The sequence below is a fragment of the Mobula birostris genome, chromosome 16, assembly GCF_030028105.1.
Source record: "Mobula birostris isolate sMobBir1 chromosome 16, sMobBir1.hap1, whole genome shotgun sequence".
In the NCBI taxonomy this organism is placed as follows: domain Eukaryota; kingdom Metazoa; phylum Chordata; class Chondrichthyes; order Myliobatiformes; family Myliobatidae; genus Mobula; species Mobula birostris.
In genome coordinates, this window is record NC_092385.1 from 75905202 (window position 1) to 75927333 (window position 22132).

General features: G+C 45.9%; 1 protein-coding gene across 5 annotated transcripts in view; it reads right to left on the reverse strand.

Moving 5' to 3' along the window:
- Positions 1-22132, reverse strand: part of plxnb1b (plexin b1b) — a 379174-nt gene that overhangs the window by 275838 nt on the left and 81204 nt on the right. The window contains exon 2 of one of the 5 annotated variants that reach the window (XM_072280875.1): positions 7481-7540. The exons of the other annotated variants lie outside the window; for them this stretch is intronic. The gene's annotated coding sequence lies outside the window, so the exon portion shown is untranslated. The remainder of the gene's footprint in view (positions 1-7480; positions 7541-22132) is intronic. 5 annotated transcript variants of the gene reach the window in all.

The window sequence follows — 22132 nt, forward strand, 5'->3', positions numbered from 1 at the left end:
CATTCTTTCCATGTCACAGTGGCCAACACCAGTTACATCAGAAGGAAGCAACACAATCAGAAAAATTCATCAAGAAAGTCAAGGTCAGAAAGGACTTGTGCTACAACAGCCTGAATACTCTTTGCGTAATAACTGTGAAACCGAACACAGAACAGGTTCATCAGCCCTCAATGCAATGCTGAACAAATTAAATTACTAAACACGAGGAAATCTGCAGATGCCGGAAATTCAAGCAACACACATCAAAGTTGCTGGTGAATGCAGCAGGCCAGGCAGCATCTGTAGGAAGAGGTACAGTCAACATTTCGGCCGGGACCCTTCGTCAGGAATAACTGAAAGAAGAGATAGTAAGAGATTTGAAAGTGGGAGGGGGAGAGGGGAGATCTGAAATGATAGAAGAAGACAGGAGGGGGAGGGATGGACCCAAGAGCTGGGAAGTTGATTGGCAAAAGGGATGCGAGGCTGGTGAAGGGAGAGGATCATGGGACGGGAGGCCTAGGGAGAAAGCGGGGGGGGGGGGGGGGGGAGAGAGAGAGAAAGGAGTTACAGTGAGAGGGAGAAAAAGAGGAAAGGGGGGGAAAGAGAAAGAGAGAGAGAGAGAGAGAGAGAGAGAGAGAGAGAAAGAGAGAAAGAGAGAAGAGAAGAGAGAGAGAGAGAGAGAGAGAGAGAGAGAGAGAGAGAGAGGAGAGAGAGAGAGAGAGAGAGAGAGAGAGAGAGAGAGAGAGAGAGAGAGAGAGAGAGAGAAGAGAGAGAGAGAGAGAGAGAGAGAGAGAGAGAGAGAGAGAGAGAGAGAGAGAGAGAGAGAGAGAGAGAGAGAGAGAGAGAGAGAGAGAGAGAGAGAGAGAGAGAGAGAGAGAGAGAGAGAGAGAGAGAGAGAGAGAGAGAGAGAGAGAGAGAGAGAGATAGATAGATAGATAGATAGATAGATAGATAGATAGATAGATAGATAGATAGATAAACAAATAAAGGGATGGGGTACAAAGGGGAGGAGAGGCATTAACAGAAGTTAGAGATGTCAACATTCATGCCATCAGGTTGGAGGCTACCCAGACGGAATATAAGTTGTTGTTCCTCCAACCTGAGTGTGGCTTCACCTTTACAGTAGAGGAGGCCGTGAATAGACATATCAGAATGGGAATGGGATGTGGAATTAAAATGTGTGGCCACTGGGGAGATCCTGCTTTCTCCTAGCAGACAGAGTGTAGGTGTTCAGCAAAGCGGTCTCCCAGTCTGCGTCGGGTCTCGCCAATATATAGAAGGCCACATCGGGAGCACCGGACGCAGTATATCACCCCCAGCCGACTCACAGGTGAAGTGCCGCCTCACCTGGAAGGACTGTCTGGGGTCCTGAATGGTGGTGAGGGAGGAAATGTAAGGGCATGTGTAGCTCTTGTTCCGCCTTTAAGGGTAAGTGCCAACATACAAAAACCTGCTGGATAGGAACCCAGCAGGCCAGGCAGCATCTATGGAAAAGGGTAGATGTTCCAGGCAAAGTTGCTTCATCAGGACTGGAGAAAAAAATGATGAGAAGTAAGAAGGTGGGGGGAGGGGAGGAAGAAATACAAGGTAGTAAGTGATAGGTGAAAACAGGAAGAGGACGAGGGGTGAAGTAAATTGCTGGGAAGTCGACTGGTGAAAGAGAGATAAAGGGAATCTGATAGGAGAGGACAGAAAACCATGGATGAAAGGGAAGGGGGAGGGACACCAGAGGGAGGGGATGGGCAGGCAAGGAGATAAGGTGAGAGGGGGTAAACAGGAATGGGGAATGGTAAAGGAGAAAAGGGACATTTACCAGAAGTTTGAGAAATCGATGTTCATGCCATCAGGTTGGAGGCGAACCAGACAGAATATAAAGGTGTTGGTCCTCTAGCCAAGATATAGCCTCATTGCACAGTAGAGGCGGCCATGGACTGACATGTCAGAATGGGAGTAGAAATAGAATTAAAATGGGTGACCACTTGGAGATCCCCGCTTTGTCTGGTGGAAGGAGTGTAGGTGCTCGGCGAAGCGGTCTCCCAATCTACTTCAGGTCTCACTGATACACAGCGGGCCACACTGGGAACACTGGATACAGAAGATGACCCTAACAAACTCTCAGATGAAGTGTTGCCTCACCTTAAAGGACTGCTTAGGGCCCTGGATAGTAGTGAGGGAGGAGGTGTAGGGGCAGGTGAAACACTTGTTCTGCTTGCAAGGACAAGTGCCAGGAGGGAGATCAGTGGGGAGGGACAAATGGACAAGGGAGTCATGTGGGGAGCAATGCCTGCGGAAAGCAAAAAATGGGGGCCGGGGGTAGGGATGGAAAGACGTGCTTGGTGGTGGAATCCCCACTGGAGATGGTGGAACCTATGGAGAATTATGTGCTGGATGCGGAATCTGGTAGGGGTGGTAGGTGAGGACAAGAGGAACCCTATCCCTGGTGGGACAGTGGAAGGATGGGGTGAGGGCAGCATTGATGGTGGAGGAAGGGAAGCCCCTTTCTTTGAAAGACATCTCCTTAGTTCTGAAACTAATCTCTTCTGACATACAATGTCCATATCCTTCCATTTTCTGCACATTCATCTGCTTATTTAAACGCTCCTCTAATAGAAACATAGAAAATAGGTGCAGGAGTAGGCCATTTGGCCCTTCGAGCCTGCACCGCCATTCAGTACGATCATAGCTGATCATCCAACTCAGAACCCTGTACCAGCCTTCCCTCCATACCCCCTGACCCCCGTAGCCACAAGGGCCATATCTAACTCCCTCTTAAATATAGCCAATGAACTGGCCTCAACTGTTTTCTGTGGCAGAGAATTCCACAGATTCACCACTCTCTGTGTGAAGAAGTTTTTCCTCATCTCGGTCCTAAAAGGCTTCCCCTCTATCCTCAAACTGTGACCTCTCGTTCTGGACTTCCCCAACATCGGGAACAATCTTCCTGCATCTAGCCTGTCCAATCCCTTTAGGATTTTATACGTTTCAATCAGATCCCCTCTCAATCTTCTAAATTCCAATGAGTATAAGCTTAGTTGATCCAGTCTTTCATCATATGAAAGTCCTGCCATCCCAGGAATCAATCTAGTGAACCTAATATTTCTGCCTCTGCTACCACCCCAGGCATCCAACACACTAAAAAAAAACCCTGCCCCTCGCAACTCCTCTGAAATTACCCCCTCTTACCTTAAATGCATGTCTTCTGGTATTAGACATTCTTAACCCTGGGAAAAAGATACTGTTTACCTATCTGTGCCTCACATAATCTTATAAATCTCCATCAGATCTGTCCTCGACCCTGCCACTCCAGAGAAAACAACCCAAGTTTGTCCAATCTCTTGCTCTCTAATCCAGGCAATATCCTGGTAAACCTCTTCGGGCATTCTCTCCAAAGCTTCAATATCCTTCCGATAAGACAACTAGAACTGTATACAATACTTCAGGTGCAGCCTAACTACAGAGTTTTATAAAGCTGCAGAATGATGCAACTCATTTTGGAAGCAGCGAAAACAAGGGCCGACGTGTGCTACTGACATCAACATTTATGTGTTTGTATCAAGTTTATCTGCCCATTTTTACTTACTTTTCAAAACACCACTTGATATCAGTTTCATGTTTATTGATATTTTGCTGAACTCTGTTTGAATCAATGAAATGATCCAAGGGCTGCTGTTTAAAAGAATAAGAAGTATTAAAAGTTAAGTTGTATTTTTACAGTACATTTAGATTTTCTCTCTGGGGTGACAGGAAAATGGAAGGCTGTGTGGGAGGGAAGGGCTGGGCTGATTTTAGAGTATGTTAAAAGGCTAGCACAACATTGTGGGCTGAATAGCCCATACTGTACCGTCACACTCTGTGCGCTATCATCAGCGTAAAGCTCAACGGGGAAAAGCAAAAATACAACACGCTTTCCTAACATTCGTGCCGCTAAAAGAGGAAAACTGCTAAATGCAAGTTTTACTGTTGTTACACTACTTAGACAATTTTCAGATTCACTGTTGTAAATAAAATGGAAATCATTTGAAAAATGCTCATTAAAATATAAACTGCGACTTCAATTTTTAATAGCTTCAGTGAAACCGCTCCATACCAAAAAACAACTTCTGAACCCCCAGGCACACATTTTCCAGTTCAGGTGCTGAATAATTTCAGCTTGAAGTGATCAGCGGTGCTCTCGCCTCACACTGGAGGAATTAATTACCTATTCTGACAGTTGCTCTATGAAGAGAGGAACAGAAAAGGGGACAGGGAATAAAGATGGTGTGCAGAAGTAGCATAACTGAACTACACCTCAATCTGTTATAGCCATACTGAACTACACGTGACATTAAATGGCTCCATCATAATTTCAGAATTTCATTGGTCACAATATTTTGCATTTTACCTGACTTTTATTACAAACTGTTTTGTAGATGTTGTCTTCCAGATCAAAGATTCCAGCTACGAAGTACATTAATTTCTCCTTCCAAAGCAAGAAAAAAACTGAATCCTTTTGAGTGTCTATTGGTTTCCCCATTTTTAATTTCATACCCTGTTTGCAGCAAAACCTTCCTATTTGCTAATACTGTATTGTTACACCCCAAACAAATTTGAGGATGTATCCTGGGCTCAATATAATGATTCAACTACAGAAAAGGCATGACAGCAGCTATACCTCATTAGGGTTTTGAGGAGAATTGTTATGTCACCAAAGACTCTCGCAAATTCCTGCAGATGTACATCATATGGAGGGTCCACTGCAGAAAGTTGTAAACTCAATCAGCTCAATCATGGGCCCCCAGCCTCTCCAGCATCAAGGGACATCTTCAAAAAGGCGATGCCTCAAGGAGACAGCAATCCATCATTAAGGACAGGCACGGAGTTAAAACAGGTGCCAAGTACATTAAAAATCCAAAGTTACATCTCCTCAAGGAGTTTGCTATCTTTTTTTCCCAGGCTGATTCCCAACATTCCATCAAAGCCTCAGGACAAACACAAAGACAGAATCAACAGATTATTTTTGGGTTGCGAGCTCTAACCCACTGGGTTGCCACATGGACTGGAGCTAGGAACCAGTTGTTCACTATCCAGATTTATGATGGGCAAAGAGAACTAGCCAGGATATTCTCCACTGTGGATCTATACAAGTTTGACAAAGTTTTAGAGGACACACCAAATTTGTGCATACTTCCTTAGATACATGGATAAACAGTACAGTGTGTCCTGACTAATTGCATCAAGGCCTGTTACAGAAACATCAATGGCCAAGAACAGAAAAGCTTACAAAAAGCCCAGTGCATCATGGGTAAAGCCCTCTCCGCCATTGAGGACATCTGTACGGAGTGCTTTTGCAGGAAAGCAACATCGATCATCAAAAATCAACAACAAGATGGTGCCACAAACAGCGGCCATGTTGTGAGCTCCATTCCAACTTTACAGTATACTTCTAATTTCTACGATTTCCTTCTCATTTCTTTTTCAAGTTGCTAGTAGTCACACCAGAGATGATAGATTGACTCTTCTGAACATCGAGAACCCCCTACTTACGCGATCAATGGGAGTCTCACCTACTACACCTCCACTACCTCGGAATCAGCAACAGAGGTGAGGGAGAAGGGCCGGCGTCCTGGTAAACATAGAATAGTACAGCACAGTACAGGCCCTTCGGCCCACATTGCTGTGCCAACCCTCAAACCCTGCCTCCCATATAACCCCCCACCTTAAATTCCTCCATATACCTATGTAGTAGTCTCTTAAATTTCCTCCACCACTGACTCAGGCAGTGCATTCCACGCACCAACCACTCTCTAAGTAAAAAACCTTCCTCTAATATCCCCCTTGAACTTCCCACCCCTTACCTTAAAGCCATGTCCTCTTGTATTGAGCAGTGGTGCCCTGCGGAAGGGGTGCTGGCTGTCCACTCTATCAATTCCTCTTAATATCTTGTATACCTCTATCATGTCTCCTCTCATCCTCCTTCTCTCCAAAGAATAAAGCCTTAGCTCCCTTAATCTCTGATCATAATCCATACTCTCTAAACCAGGCAGCATCCTGGTAAATCTCCTCTGTACCCTTTCCAATGCTTCCACATCCTTCCTACAGTGAGGTTGAGACAGCGTGCTAATCTGCCGCCGCTCCCTAGCATTCTCCTCAAGGTTCTCCCTGCTCCAGGCAGACAAAAACCCGTCTGGAAAGAGTAAAGGAGGTGGGGTATGCTTCATGGTCAATAATGCCTGGTGCAACCCCCAGAATGTGCATGCCCTCAAATCCTTGTGTTCCCTGGATCTGGAGTACCTGGTGTAGACCTTTCTGGCTGCCTAGGGAGTTCACGGCTGTTATCATCACAGTTGTGTATACTCCTCCACAAGCCGATCCTGACCTGGCTGTCAAGGAACTGTAAAGACCATCAGCACACTGGAGACTGCACACCCGGAGTCTGCCTTCATCGTCACCGGTGACTTTAATGGAGCGTCGCTGACTAAAGTCTCTCTGAAGTTTTGCCAGCACATCCAGGTGAGCACATGGGGAGGTAGCATACTCGACCGCTACCACTCTCCCTTCTGCAACGCTTCCAAAGCGCTCCTTCGACCCCCATTTGGAAAATCAGATCACTACTCCATCTTGCTGAGTACAGGCAGAAGCTGAAACAAGAGGCGGCCGTAGTTAAAACCATCCACTGTTGGTCTGACCAGTCGGCCTCCCTGCTTTGATGGCATCAACTGGAATGTCTTCATGTTGAGGATATCTCCGAGTTCACGGAAGGGGTCACAAGTTTCATCCAGAAGTGCATGGAGGATGTTGTCCCCCAAAAAATCAGTCAGGGTCTATCCAAACCAGACACCCTGGAACAACAGTTCTGAGCGAGAAGCACTTATCACACAACACAGAGCTTACGTTGCCGGTAATCAGCAGGAGCTCAAGAAATGCAAATACAATCTGTGCAAAGTCACCAAGGCAGAGAAACGACAATACAGGGACAAGACCTAGACACATCTTTCCACCAACAACACACGCAGCTTATGGCAAGGTCTGCACACCATCGCAGACTTCAAAGCTGAACGCAGTGGAGTTTCCAATATTGCTGCCTCTCTCCCAGACGAGCTAAATCTTTATTTTAAAAAACACTCGGTTCGAATTCGCCAACGTTGTGCCCCTGATGACAGCGCTGATGTGAGCTGCAGCTTGGTCATCTGACACCAAAGTACACAGGTGTTTCCCACGAGTGGACAGTCGCAAGGCTGCGGGACCGGACGGCATCCCAGAGCGGGTACTCAGGATGTGCCCGGCACAACTGGCAGGTGTATTTACTGATATTTTTAATCTCTCCCTCTCCCAGTGCAGAGTGCCCTCCTGCTTCAAAACACCCACCATTGTCCCTGCACCTAAAAAGACCAAGGTAACATGTCTGAATGACTGGTGTCCTGTCACATCCACCTCAATAATAAGCAAATGCTTTGAGAGGCTGGTCAAGGATTACATCTGCAGCTTGCTACCACCCACACTGGACCCTCTACAATTCACCTACCAACACAACCAATCGACTGATGACGCAATAGCCACAGCTCTACGCACCGTTCTTGCACACCTGGAAAAGAAGGATGCTGAAGTGAAAATGCTGTTCTTGAACTACAGTTCAGCTTTCAACACCATAATCCCCCCAGGCTCAAGAAGAAGCTCAGAGACCTTGGCCTTTACCCTGTCTTGTGTAGCTGGATCTTGGACTTCCCGTCAGATCACCGGCAGGTGGTAAGAATAGGCTCCTTCACCCCTGCCCCTCAAGGCTGTGTCCTAAGCTCCCACCTTTACTCTCTGTATACCCATGCCTGTGTCACCACCCATAGATCCAATCTGCTAATCAAATCTGCTGACAACGCTACACTGATTGGCCTAATCTCAAATAATAATGAGCCATCCTACAGAGAAGAAGTCATCTCTCTGACACAATGGTATCAAGAAAACAACCTCTCCCTCAATGTCGCAAAAACAAAGAAGCTGGTTGTGGGCTACAGGAGGAATGGAGATGGGCTAACCCCTATTGACATCAATGGATCTGGGGTTGAGAGGGTGAACAGTTTTAAGTTCCTTGGCACAAACATCACAGAGGACCTCACGTGGTCTGTGCACACCAGCTGTGTGGTGAAAAAGGCACAACAGCACCTCTTTCACCTCAGATGGTTGAAGAAGTTTAGCATGAGCCCCCAAATCCTAAGAAATTTCTACAGGGAAACAATTGAGAGCATCCTGACTGGCTGCATCACTGCCTGCTATGAGAACTGTACTTCCCTCAATCGTAGGACTCTGCAGAGAGTGGTGCGGACAGCCCAGCGCACCTGTAGATGTGAACTTCCCATGATTCAGGACATTTACAAAGATAGGTGTGTAAAAAGGGTCCGAAGGATCAATGGGGACCCGAGTCACCCCAACCACAATCTATACCAGCTGCTACCATCTGGGAAATGGTATCGCAGCACAAAAGCCAGGACCAACAGGCTCCAGGACAGCTTCTTCCACCAGGCCATCAGAATGCTTAATTCATGCTGACGCAACTGTATTTCTATGTATTATTGACTGTCCTGATGTACATAATATTTATTATAAATTACTATAAATTGCACATTTAGATGGAGACATAACAAAGATTTCTACTCATGTACATGAAGGATTGTAATGCATAAAGTCAATTCAATTCAAAGTCCCTCACCATCTCATCATACTCTCTTCTCACTGCTGACATTGGGAAGGAAGTAGAAAAGCAAATTCAAGAACAGTTCTTACCCCTCAACCACTCGGCTCCTGAACCAGTGTGGATAACTTCACTCACCTCAACACTGAACTAATTGCACAACCAATGGACTCATTTTTAAGGACTCTACAACTCATATTCTCAGTACTATTTATTCAATATTTATTTTTTTTTGTATTTGAACATTGTCTTATGCATATTGTTTTTTTTTGCCAGTCTTTGTGTACAGATTTTCACTGATTCTATTGCATTTCTTAGTGATACTGAGAATGCCTGCAAGAAAATGAACTTCAGGGTAGTATATTGGGACATATATGCACTTTGTTAATAAATTTATTTTGAACTCCGAGTTCAATACATCCAGGGTATTAAAAAAAAATCCACTTTTGCTACAAAAGAGTGTGTGTAATATTTTTAAATGGTGGAATGTGGACACAAGAGACTGCAGATGCTGAAATCTGGAGCAAATAAAAACACTTCCACAGGTCAGGAAGCACCTGTCGAGGGAAATGGATAGTTGAGGTTTTTTTTCAGGTTGAGACCCTTTATCTTTTGTTGTTCAGTGGGATCAATATACAGATGAAGTTTTATTTGCCACGTGTACTTCAAAACAATGTGAAAAGTGCCTTTTTGGGTCAACGACCAACACAGTCCAAGGATTTTGCTGGTGGCATCCTGCAAGTGTCACCATGTTCCCAGCGCCAACACAGCAAGCCCACAACTCACTGACCCTCACTGTATGTCTTTGGAATTGGGAGGAAACAGAACAGAATCACCCGCTGAAAACCCATCTGGTCACGGGGAGAATGCATGAACTCGTTACAGACAGTGGCAGGAATCGAACCCCAGTGGTCACTGGCACTGTGGAGTAACTGCACTAACCACTATGCCATTCTGTCACCCCTCATCTTGTACACAATTAATGAGAGCTAATATGCAGGTAACATTCCCAGCAAGCAATTACGGGAAGCAATAGAGGCATTTAGTGTGTAGCTTAGCAAGCAATTACAAAAAGGAAGTGGCTGACTGTCCTTTACAGCAAGAGGGTTTGACTAGTTGAAGAAATGCTCCAATTATACTCAGCCCTCCGTATATTGTACACTGCCCTCCCTACTGAATGAGGGATATATTTGCAATTGAGTGTAGTGAAGGTTCACCAGACTGATCCTTGGTTTGTCAAACGAGGAGAGATTAAACAGACTGAGTATATAGGTTATAAGAATGAGAGGGGATCCCATAAACGTACAAAATTCTCACAGGCCTTGACAGGGTATTGTTGTTTCAGCTCACTCAAGAAGCAGGAGGTCAAAGTTGGCACAAATTCCTTCACAGAGAACAAGCCTTCAGAATTCACTACCTGAGAGCAGCTGAATCACTAGAGAAACTTGACAGATTTGTAATATCTTTGCAGGCCTTGAGGCAGAAAACCGGTACTGATGTAAAAAGAAAATCAGCTACCATGATCAGCATGTGCCTCCAAGCTCATGGTCAGATCCCACCTCAGCATTATTACTTCTGAATAGACAAGGCAGACTCCTGGCCTCACAATCTACCTCACTATGATCTTACACCTTATTATTTACCTGCAGTGCCTTTACACTTTATTCACTATTATTATTGTTTTACCTTATCCTAGCTCAATGAACAGGTTTTTCACTGTATCCTGGTACGCGAGACAATAATAAGCCAATACTGAAAGGCAGGGTAAATATGAGGGGTAACTTCTTCTATTTCTTATGATCTTATGTCACATTTACAAAATACCAGAATTCTAGATTCCCCTCCCCATCCCCACTGCTTAAAATAACCCCACAGACAGCAAATAGTAAAGGCAAATCACGTTGTGATTATAATTCTTCAGAAGCAGTATTAAGTTCCCTTTTCTTCCTGATCATCAACCAACTGCTCCATTGTTTCAGTGTAAAGCACAGGAATAATCAGTTCAAGCTATAAAACTGGATCTCCTGTTCTGCAGTGTCACCTTGGCTCCCAGGGGCATGGGAAACTTGATTTTAAACAGGCAATGCCAAGAGATTCAGTGGTTGCCCAGAAGCCAAAGAGGGAGGCAAGAGGGAATGAGAAACCAGCTTTTATTCAGCCCCTTTCACAACTGAAAAACAGCTCAATAGCCTAAACAGCCAAAGAATTATTTCTGAAGGGTGGCCACTGTAGGTATCTTGGCAAATATTCCTGCCAAGTTCCACACCACAAGCACTCACAAACCCTATGTGCTGTCCCCTCATTTCATGGAGTGAGGCTCATTGGTCTAGGGCAGGGGCTCCCAGCCTTTTTTATGCAATGGGCCCCTACAATTAACCAAGGGGTTGGAGGGCCCTGGGTTGGGAACCTCTGGTCTAGGAGTCCGAATCTCACTTTCAGTGCGATAGGTCCTGGGTTCAGATCCTGGACGTCCCGAGCCCCTCTTTTATTCACAACTCCTCACACTCTATGGGCTGCATGGTGGCAGAGAGGTTAGTCGAACACTTACAGCAACAGCGACCCAAGGCACCATTCTGCTGCTGTCTATGAGGAATCTGTACCTTCTTCCCGTGGCCGCGTGGGATTTCTCCGGATGCTCCGTTTTCCTGCTACATGCCAAAGGAGTACGGGGTAGCAGGTTAGCTGGTCAAATGGGTGTAATTGGGTGGCAGGGACTCGATGGGCCGGAACAATGCTAGATCACTTCGGGTGGGTGAAGAGGTGACTTTTACACTGCATCTTGGGGATCAGAAAGAAACTTCTCTCACTCTTTGTGCCAAATTCAGTGAAGGAAGAGATACTGAAAGCATATCCCAACAAAATGTACTACAGGTTAAGCATTTCAAGATTCATGTCATTTCCAGTACACAAGCAAAAGAGAGTGAAATAATTGTTACTCTGGATCAGATGCAGGACAAATAAAACAAACAATAAATATATAAACATAAGGTAGGTTATATACACAAAGTGATGTTAGGCACAGGAGTGTTTGTACACAAGTTTGTCAACAGGAAATGTTAAGGCGGTGGTGGTTAGGGGTGTGGAGGGGTGGGTTAGTGGGTCGAGGTGTTGTTTAGCCTTGCTGCTTGGGGAAAGTAGCTCTTTTTGAATCTGGTGGTCCTGCTATGGACGCTACATAGCCTCCCCCCGATGGGACAAACAGACCATAAGCAGATCCTTCGTGATATTACTGGCCCTTTTTGGGCTCCTTTCTGTATTTATGTCCTAGATGGCGGGTATGTGGCATGGCATACAGGTCATTACAGGCTTCAAACCTCCTAGTACTGTGCCCCCTTCCAGCTCTGCTTCCCTCCCTGATGAGCTCAATTACTTCTACACTCGCTTTGACCGAGAGGACAAGGAGGTCACCCTCAAAGCGGATCTCCCACCTGCCTCTCTCACTTTCCACCTCCAATGTTCGTGCCACCCTGAGCAGGGTGAATGTACGGAAGGCAGCCGGTCTGGATGGAATACCTGGCTGTGTGCTCAGAGTCTGTGCAGGGCAGTTGGCCGGGGTCTTCACGGACATTTTTAATCTGTCCCTGGCACAGGCAGTTGTCCCCACAAGCTTCAAGATCGTCACCATTGTGTCAGTGCCGAAGCATTCCACTGCCACAGGCCTGAATGACTTCCGTCCAGTTGCACTCCCCCCATCGTTGCAAAGTGCTTTGAGAGACTGGTTCTATCACACCTGAAATCCTGTCTGCCCACTACCTTGGACCCCCATCAATTAGCCTATCGCACCAACAGGTCAACAGAGGAGGATGCCATCTCCACAGCATTTCACTCTGCCCTGACCCACCTGGACAGCCCCAACTCTTACGTCAGAATGCTGTTCATTGACTTTAGTTCGGCATTCAATACTGTGATCCCCTCCAAGCTGATCACCAAACTTCGCCAGCTTGGTATCAGCTCATACCTCTGCAATTGGACCTTGGACTTTCTGACTAACAGACCCCAATCAGTTAAGTTAGACAACCTCTCCTCCTCCACTCTCACCCTGAACACCGGCGTGCCTCAAGGCTGTGTGCTGAGCCCTCTTCTGTACTCCCTTTGCACCTATGACTGTGTTCCTGTACATGGTTCTAACTCCATAATCAAGTTCGCAGACAACACCACGGTGGTTGGCCTGATCAGAGGGGATGACGAGACGGCCTACAGGGACAAGGTCCAGCACCTGGCCGCGTGGTGTGCCGACAACAACCTGGCCCTTAACACCCAGAAGACCAAGGAGATCATTGTGGACATCAGGCATGCTAGGAGCCACAATCATGTCCCCACCTGCATCAACGGAACTGTAGTGGAGCATGTATCAAGCTTCAAATTCCTTGGTGTCCACATTTCCAAGGATCTCACCTGGTCCCTGAACTCTTCCATCCTGATCAAAAAGGCACAACAGCACCTTTATTTCCTACGAAGCATCAAGAAAGCTCACCTCTGTCCCAGGATACTGACGGACTTTTACTGCTGTACCATTGAGAGCATACTCACCAACTGCATCTCAGTGTGGTATGGCAATTGTCCCGTATTGGACCGCAAAGCACTCCAGTGTGTGGTGAAAACTGCCCAGCGGATTATCAGCACCCAATTGCCCACCATTGAGAACACCTACCATAAACGCTGCCTGGGCAGGGTGAAAAGCTTTATCAGGGATGCATCTCACTCTAACCATGGACTTTTTACTCTCCTCCCATCCGGTAGGTGCTACAGGAGACTCCGCTCCCGCACCAGCAGGCACAGGAAGAGCTTCTTCCCTGAGGCTGTGACACTGCTGAACCTCATATCACAGCGTTAAGCAGTATTGCACCCATATTGTACTGTCTCAGTACTTTTATATTTGTGTGCTGTAGCACTTACTTTTTATTTGCAGTTATTTTGTAAATATCACTATTCTTTGTATTTCTGGTTAGATGCTAACTGCATTTCATTGGCTTTGAATCTGTACTCAGCACAATGACAATAAAGTTGAATCTAATCTAATCTAATCTCTGTCCACTGCTGTCAAACTTGGTCATCGCTGCTCACTACACAGGGACACAAAGCCAGATACAAAATATAAAGAGCCTCACTGCAATGCTGGATAACAATATCAACCCCGGAATTTAGACTGGGTGCATGAAAAAAGACAATCCCATCACGGTGGGTGTAGGAGGATGATCTCACTGGTCACTGCTCTCCATCCGAGGCACGCTGCACGATGATACGAAGTGATGATTTTAACCAGGTCCACCATAGAGCCACTGTGAGTACAGACTGGTGTCAAGGAAGGCTGGGACATTGTCATGGCACTTCTCTCAATTTTTCTCACACCTCATGCCTTATGGTGGGGCCAATTTGAATGGCAAATAGGAATCTCTTCAGCCTACATTCGCTCCTCTCCAGAGTTATTCCAGCCTAAGACAGTCACCGATACGCAGTATGTAAACAATACCAGGAGCACATTTGGAGGCCAAACTCCAAGCCATTGGCTAGCCTTTCACTGAAGTGCACGAACCAACAGATGTCGTACTAAGTTCTTGCAAGGCAAATCTACCCTCATTGTACAACATCACACACAATAATCTTCCAAGAGAACCACAACCGTGACGTAGTTTGGAGGCATGCGTGCCTCAGTGACCTGGCGAGCTATGATGAGTGGACTCAGGGCTTTGTGCTTTGGCCCTTGGTAGGATCATCCATGCCAAGCAGGTCAAAGAGTGGAGGCTGGACTATGGGTGGTGCACCAATCCTCCAGGTTTGGTGGTTCAGCTCAGGGCCAACAACCCTGACAGGGACAGCAAAGAAGAACCCTTCTACACCTGAGTGCAACGATATTCTTGAGTGTCCACCCAGAACCTGCATGACTGACGGTAGTCTAAACAGAGAGGAAGCCACTGACGTGATGAAGGAAGCCCTGAATATGAGCAAAGAGAGAGGAACTTCTTTGCTGCCCTAAACGCTTGTGGCGTAACGGGCAGTAAGTAATAGTACCATCAACAAGAACGTTCACAAGATCCAGGAAATTGCGGAAATCCTCTAGAGCCATTGGCAGAATAAGAAAAACAAAGTCAGCCTCCTCTCTAGCCAATGTCTCCGTCGCGGAGACATCAATTACATAGATGTCAGAGTCGTTGTGTTACCACACCCATCATTAGACTGACACACCTTCCCTCAGCTGCGTCATGGCAAACGATTATAAGAATGCAGTGAATGATCCACAATGATTTGCAAGTCTGCCTTAGAAAAATACAAACACACCCACCATTAAACAGGGGAACAGCATTCAAGATAGGCACCACAGTGGTGCAGTGGTTACCATGACACTACTGCAGCACGGGGTGAGGGAGTTCAGTTTCAACATCTTCTGTGAGTCTTTCCTGTGAACGCGTGGGTTTTCTCCAGGTGCCCTGGTTTCCTCCCACAGTCCAAAGATACACCGGTTGATAATTTAATTGGTCACTGCAAATTGTCCTGTGATTAGGCGTGGGGTGGGCCAAGGATTACTGGGCGATGTAGCTCAAAGGACTGGAGGGGCCTATGTCGCACTCTCTCTCTCTCTAAATAAATACATTAAATAAAACTCCACTGGATCTCCAGTTCCTTTACAGGGGTCACACAGAAGCCCAGTGTTATTGTCAAAAGGACACCACCTGCTCTCCCTGTCATGCACCTCCTGTCTGTCCTAGAGTAAAATACTTCAGTCACACATCAGCCTCATTTAAACCTTGTAGCGAGAGTGCAGGAAGATAAGAAATGGCAGCAAGAGTCAGCCCAGAGAGCTCCAAGCCTGTTCCACCTTTCAACAAGATTATAACTAATTCCATTTTCAACGTAGAATTATCCCTATATCCCTCAATTCCTTAGAGTACCTGGATGTGTGGCTCCTTAAGGCTCATAGCCGGGGGTGGTAATGGAAGCTTATCCCCACGACCTATTAAATGCTCCCAATAGCGTGCGTCTCAAATAGTCTCTGACAACCGGGTCCAGCTCCTGGCCTTCACGTGTGCCTTAGGTTCTACGCCCAGCGGAACAGAAGGAAAAACAATGGGTTACTGGCAACTTAAAGACAGTCTCTTCAGGCAGATGGAGCTCGTCAGCAGTGGCCGGCAGCTCACTGATATCAAATCTCCGCTGCCCTGTGGCCATACTTGCTCTGGGGAAAAATTCGGAGCAGGAATCCCTAAAAGGAGTTCTAAGTTGAGTTGAACATTGACTGGCAACTCCTGCGATGCTGCTGGTGTCAATCTGTATCAGTCTCTGCCATTCCTTTGGATTCATCAGCTGCATGCAGACAGCTAACCTGCCACATCCATCATGGACCCCAACCTATGGGGGGCTTCAGCTCTGAATATGTATCAAGTATAGCTTTGCATACATCAACAATGGAGCTTCCCACATGCACCGAGCTAGAGAATTACACGGACACACTTTTGCTCACTTAGCCCACCCCTCGTTCTACAAGTCCTTCTTGACACAAATCATGGGGAAAAAAAGAATTCAGCCAAAAAGAGACTCAAGCACAAAGTACCTGTGTTGATCCCCGGAATGAATAGCCACACAGCTGTGTTGAACAATGTTGCAGTAACCAGGAGATCACTGGCAGAACATTGCAAACTTCAAAGAGCAGACCTGATTTTCTTAACATTGGAAGGCACAAGGTTTGTGTTCAGATTTATTCTTTTTTCTCTGCTCCCAACACATCCTATGCTTCTCCCCATACCCAACCCCCACACGAAGCTGATGGGAATCTTTGACTGGAGCAGTGAGAAACACAGTTTTGCTGTTAAAGAGTCAATGGTGTGTTTGTTCAAGTGCTAAAGTTTCCTTCGCTTGACAGCCTACAGAGAACACACAGCAGTCTGCAGTTTGTAAGACAGCTGTCACAAGTCTGCAAAATTAAGAGCTCAAGCTCCGATAAACCTCCTGACATTTCTATTTCCTCTCTCCTGTTGCAAATATTTGTTTTATTCTATTGAGATATAGCAGGAATAGGGCCTTCTGAACCTTCGTGCAGTACTGCCTGCAGCCCCGAAATTAACCCCAGCCTAATCATGGGACGATTTACAATGACCAATTAACTACTACATCTTTGGACTGTGCCAGGAAACCGGAGCACCCAGAGAAAACCCACACATTCCACAGACTCCTTACAGAGGACACCAGGATTGAACCCCAAAGTCCAATGCCCCAAGCTGTAATAGTTCCTTACTAAGCACTATACTATTTCAGGGCAGAAGATGCCAGCACAGTGACCAGCCTGTGCTATTCGGGGAAGACGTCGGATCTGGGATGCTGTGTGTGAAAACTGACTCATCCCAGCACCAACATCGTCTTTCTTACTGCATCAGTGAGGCAGCTTCCCACTGCCTACACAGACTTGGGAGTGACCTATCGATAGTGCCAGCCAGCCTGGCCCTAATATGCTGTTGGAAAAGAGAAGTGACTGCATCATCTTTGGAAGGTTTCACATTCGATTCTTTTTTAAACTTAGAATGATTAACTCCCAGAATAAGCAACTACCCACAAACACTACATCGAGGTCTGATGTAATTGGAAAGATGAACTTAAATTGAAATGGTTAAGAAAACAAGAACGTAGCTTCAGAATCAGAATTAATATCACTTGCCTGTGTCATGAAATTTGTTTTGCAGCAGTTGTGCAATGGAATGCATAATAATTTAAAAACTAAATGACAATAAGATACATACACAAATTAAATTAAACAAGTAATGCAAAAAAGGGGGGGAAAAAACTGAGGGAGTGTTCATGGATTCATTGTCTATTCAGATTTCTGATGGCGGAGGGGAAGAAGTTGTTCCTGAAATGTTGAGTGTGTGTCTTCAGGCTCCTGTACCTCCTCCTTGATGGTAGCAATGTCCTGGGTGAGAGGGAGGGGTCCTGAATGATGGATGCATTGCCTTTTGAATCTAGTGAGAACATATCAGATCCTTGGTATAATTGGGCCTTTGAGAAATAATCAAGAGTGTATTGTGCCATTTCTCCTTAATGACAATCAGCAATGGTTGCACATTAATGCACAAAGTTACAGAGTGTGTGAGAATGGGAAAAATATGCAGTGGCAGGCAAATATATCAGTAAAGAGACAGGATACATCCGATGACACATGGCTGGGAACGGAGGATATTTTTCCCTGTTATGAGACACCAGATCATCAGAATATTGTGGTCTGTCACTGTAAAGAGCAATCAATCCTCATTCAGCTACATTTTGAAATAGAGTGGCCATTTGATTAAGTCTCTCCTGTGCCTAATAAAGTGACCAGTAAATGCATGTTTGTGGGCTTCTGCTGTAGCCCACCCTCTTTAACGCTCTGTGTTCGGAGATGCATTTCAGCCTATCACTGTTGAAACACGTGGTTATTTGAGTTACTGTCACCTTCCTGGCAGCTTAACCCAATCTGGCTATTCTCTTCTGACAAGGTGTTTTTTGGCCAGAGAACTGCTACGCACTGGACGTTGTGCTTTTCACACTATTCTCTGCAAAGTCTAGTGGCTGTTGTGAGTGAAAATCCCAGAAGTTTCTGAAATACTCAAACCACCCCATCTAGCACCAACAATAATTCCATGGTCAAAGTCACTAAGATCATATTTCTCCCCATTCTGATGCTTGATTTCAACAAGTGAACCACTTGAACATGCTGCATGCGCCCAAGGTGCAGGACACAGGAAACTAGGTGACAGTCAGGAAGGGGAAAGGGGTTAAGGAGCCAGTGCAGAGTACCCCAGTGCCCAACCCACAACTGGAATATCACTTTGGATTCTGTCGGGGGGGGGGGAGGGGGGGGATGTGGTTTGACCTAACAGAGGAAAGTCACAGTGGTCGGGTCTCTGGTAATGAGTCTGCCTCTCTGACTCGTACGGAAGGGGGAAGAAGAGGGACACTGTGGTGATAAGTAATTCGTTAGTTAGGGGAAGAGACGGGAGGTTCTGTTGGCGAGAATGAGATTCCCGGGTGGTATGTTGCTCCGGGTGCAGGGTCCAAGGTATCTTGGATGGAGTCCTCAGCATTAACTGGGAGGGTGAGCAGCCAGAAGTCATGCTCATTGGGAGGTTCCAGTGATATGGATAGGCTGAGTGACAAGGCTCTACATAGAGTTCAGGGCAGGACCTTCAGGGTTGTCATCTCAGGATTGCTACCGATGCCACGCCCTAGTGAGGCCAGCACTCGGAAGATACACAGTTTAATACGTGGCTAAGGGGTTGGTGTAGGAGGGAGGGCACAAGAATTTTGGATGATTGGGCACTCTTCCAAGAAGGTGGGACCTGTACAAAAGGTCCCATTTGCACCTGAGCTGGAGGGGGACTAGTATCCTAGCAGGAAGGTTAATTAATGCTGCCCAGTGGGGTTTAAACTAGAGTTGTAGGGGAGAGAAACTCTTGCTCCAGAACAGTTAGTGAGAGGTTGTGGAGGCAGATGTTGGTAAGACCTCAAAGTTAGGAATCGAAAGGATGAGCATGGTGCAACCAGTGTCCTGAACTGCTTATATTTCAATGCAAGTGGTATCGTAGGAAAGGCGGATAACAGAGCTGCAGACGAGGTAGCTGGTTTGCAAGCAGAGGCAATATGGAATGATGGGCTAAAATTAGTCAACAGAATGAGTTCAATGTTAAAGACAGACAAAATCGAAAAGGGCAAATAAAGGACTGAAGGTGTAACGTTTGAATTCGCGCAGTATATGAAATAAGGTAGATGAACTTGTAGCACAGTTGCAGATTGGTAGGTATGATGTTGTAGGCATCACTGAATCACAGCTGAAAGAAGATTATAGCTGGAAGCTTAATGTCCAAGGATACCAAAAGGACAGGCAGAAGCAGTGGCATTGCTCTGTTGGTAAAAAAAATGAAATGAAATCATTAGAAAGAGGTGACATATGGTTGGAAGGTGTTGAATTATTGTGGACAGATCTAAGTATGCGCAAGGGTAAAAACCCTGATGGCAGTTCTATACAGACCCCCAAACAGTAGCAGGGATGTGGTCTAAAAATTAAAACGGGAGATAGAAAATGCATGGCAAAAGGGCAATGTTACAATAGTCTTGGGGGTCTTCAATATGCAGGGAGATTGGGAAAATCAGGGTGGTGCTAGATTCCAGGAGGGGGAATTTCTAGAGTGCCTACAAGATGGCTTTTTAGAGCAGCTCGTGGTTGATCCCACTAGGGGATCAGCTATTCTGGAACGGCTATTGTTCAATGAACCAGGACGGATGAGAGAGCGTAAGGTAAAAAAAACCCTTTGGGACAAGCGATCACAATGTAATCAAATTCACCCTGAAATTTGAGAAGGAGAAGCTAAAGTCAGATGTGTCAGCATTACAGTGGAGTAAGGGAAATTGCAGAGCCATGAAAGAGGAGTTGACCAGAATTGATTGGAAAAGAACACCGACAGGGATGATGGCAGAGTAGCAATAGCTGGAATTTCTGGAAGCAATTCAGAAGCCACAGGATATATCCCAAAGAGCAGCGGTCCCCAACCACCAGGCCGCGGACTGGTACCGGACTGCAAAGCATGCGCTACCAGGCCGCGAGGAAGCGATATGATTTGGCGATATGAATCAGCTGCACTTTTTCCTCATTCCCTGTCATGGCCACTGTTGAGCCATTACGCACGCGAGGTCATTACTCGCGCGTCATCCATTTCAGCGCAGGAAGGAGATCAATTCCTCGAGCTTGCAAATGACGGTGGGCTGGAAAGTATGTCTGACATAACATCTCTGCTGGCATTCTGGATCAAAGTCAAGGCTGAATATCCTGAGATAGCCACGAAAGCACTGAAAACGTTGCTTCCATTTCCAACATATCTCTGCAACGAATGCAACGAAAACTAAATTGCAGAATAGACTGGATATAAGGAACCCGTTCGAGTATCGCTGTCTCCCGTCACCTTTCGATAGGAAGGTGTTGTTGCAGGGAAACAAGCCCAGGGCTCCCACTGATTCAGTGATATTGGTGTGTTGCAGTGATTTTGTATGTTCATACCGGGAAAATATGTGCTGTGTGTTCAATATCCAAACGTTACTTAAAATGTTATGATGCTATTGATTTATAAGTGACTTATATAACCATATAACAATTACAGCACAGAAACAGGCCATCTCTCCCCTTCTAGTCCATGCCGAACGCTACTCTCACCTAGTCCCACCGACCTGCAGTCAGCCCATAACCCGCCATTCCTTTCTTGTCCAAATACCTATCCAATTTCTCTTTAAATGATAATATCGAACCTGCCTCGACCACTTCTACTGGAAGTTCGTTCAACACTTACTTCAAGCTCCCCTGTCCTCCCCTGATAAATGACTTATCACTATATTCATGCGAGGAAATATGCGCTGTGTGTTTAATATTAAATTCGTTTAATAAACCCTTTTAGAAAGGGAATTGAGTGTATTAGCCACTTATCACCGATATTCTGGTCGTGATTAACACCCCCTTCCCCGAACAGAATCGCCAAAAACGATTTGTAGAAAAAAACCGCACATGCATGCGCAAGTCACGCATGCGCACTGTTGCCCATGCAAGGCTTCATGGTCATTGTAGTCTTTCTTGGGGTAAACCCAGCGTATCTGACTGCTACCCTCGTCCATTGCCAAACCTACCACCACCACCTCCTCCCCGGTCAGCAAGAATATTGTCAATATGAAACTGGTCCACAGTGCGAAAAAGGTTGGGGACCCCTGCCAAAGAGGAAGTAGTATTCAAAAGGAAAGATAATGCAACCATGGCTAACAAGAGAAGTCAAAGCCAACATAACAGCCAAGGGGAGGGCACATAATAGAGCAAAAATTAGTGGGAAGTTAGAGGATTGTGAAGTTTTTGAAAACACACAATTAGGCCATTCATCCCATTGAGTCTGTTCCACCATTCCATTATGGCTGATTCCAAATTCCACTCAACCCCATACACCTACCTTCTCGCCATATCTTTTGATGTCCTGACCGATCAGGAATCGATCAACTTCCACCTTAACTATACCCACAGACGGCCTCCACCACAATCTGTGACAGAGCATTCCACAGATTCACTACTCTCTGCCTAAAAAATTTTCTCCTTAACTCTGTTCTAAAAGGTTGCCCCTCAATTTTGAGGTCACGCCCTCTAGTTCTTGATAATCCCACCATAGGAAACATCCTCTCCACATCCATCCTATCTAGTCCTTTCAGTGTTTGGTAGGTGATAGCTATATGGACAGGAAAGGAATGGAGGGTTATGGGCTGAGTGCAGGTCGGTGGGACTAGGTGAGAGTAAGAATTCGGCACGGACTAGAAGGGCCAAGATGTCCCATTTCTGGCCTGTAATTGTTATATGGTTTCAATGAGATCCTCCTCCACACCCTGCGATCTTCCAAAGTCCAGGGAGTACAGGCCCAAAGCTGCCTTGTATGTTAATCCCTTCATTCCTGGACTCTCTCCAATTACAACACACCCTTTCCCTTTCTGAGATATGGGGCCCAAAACTGTTGA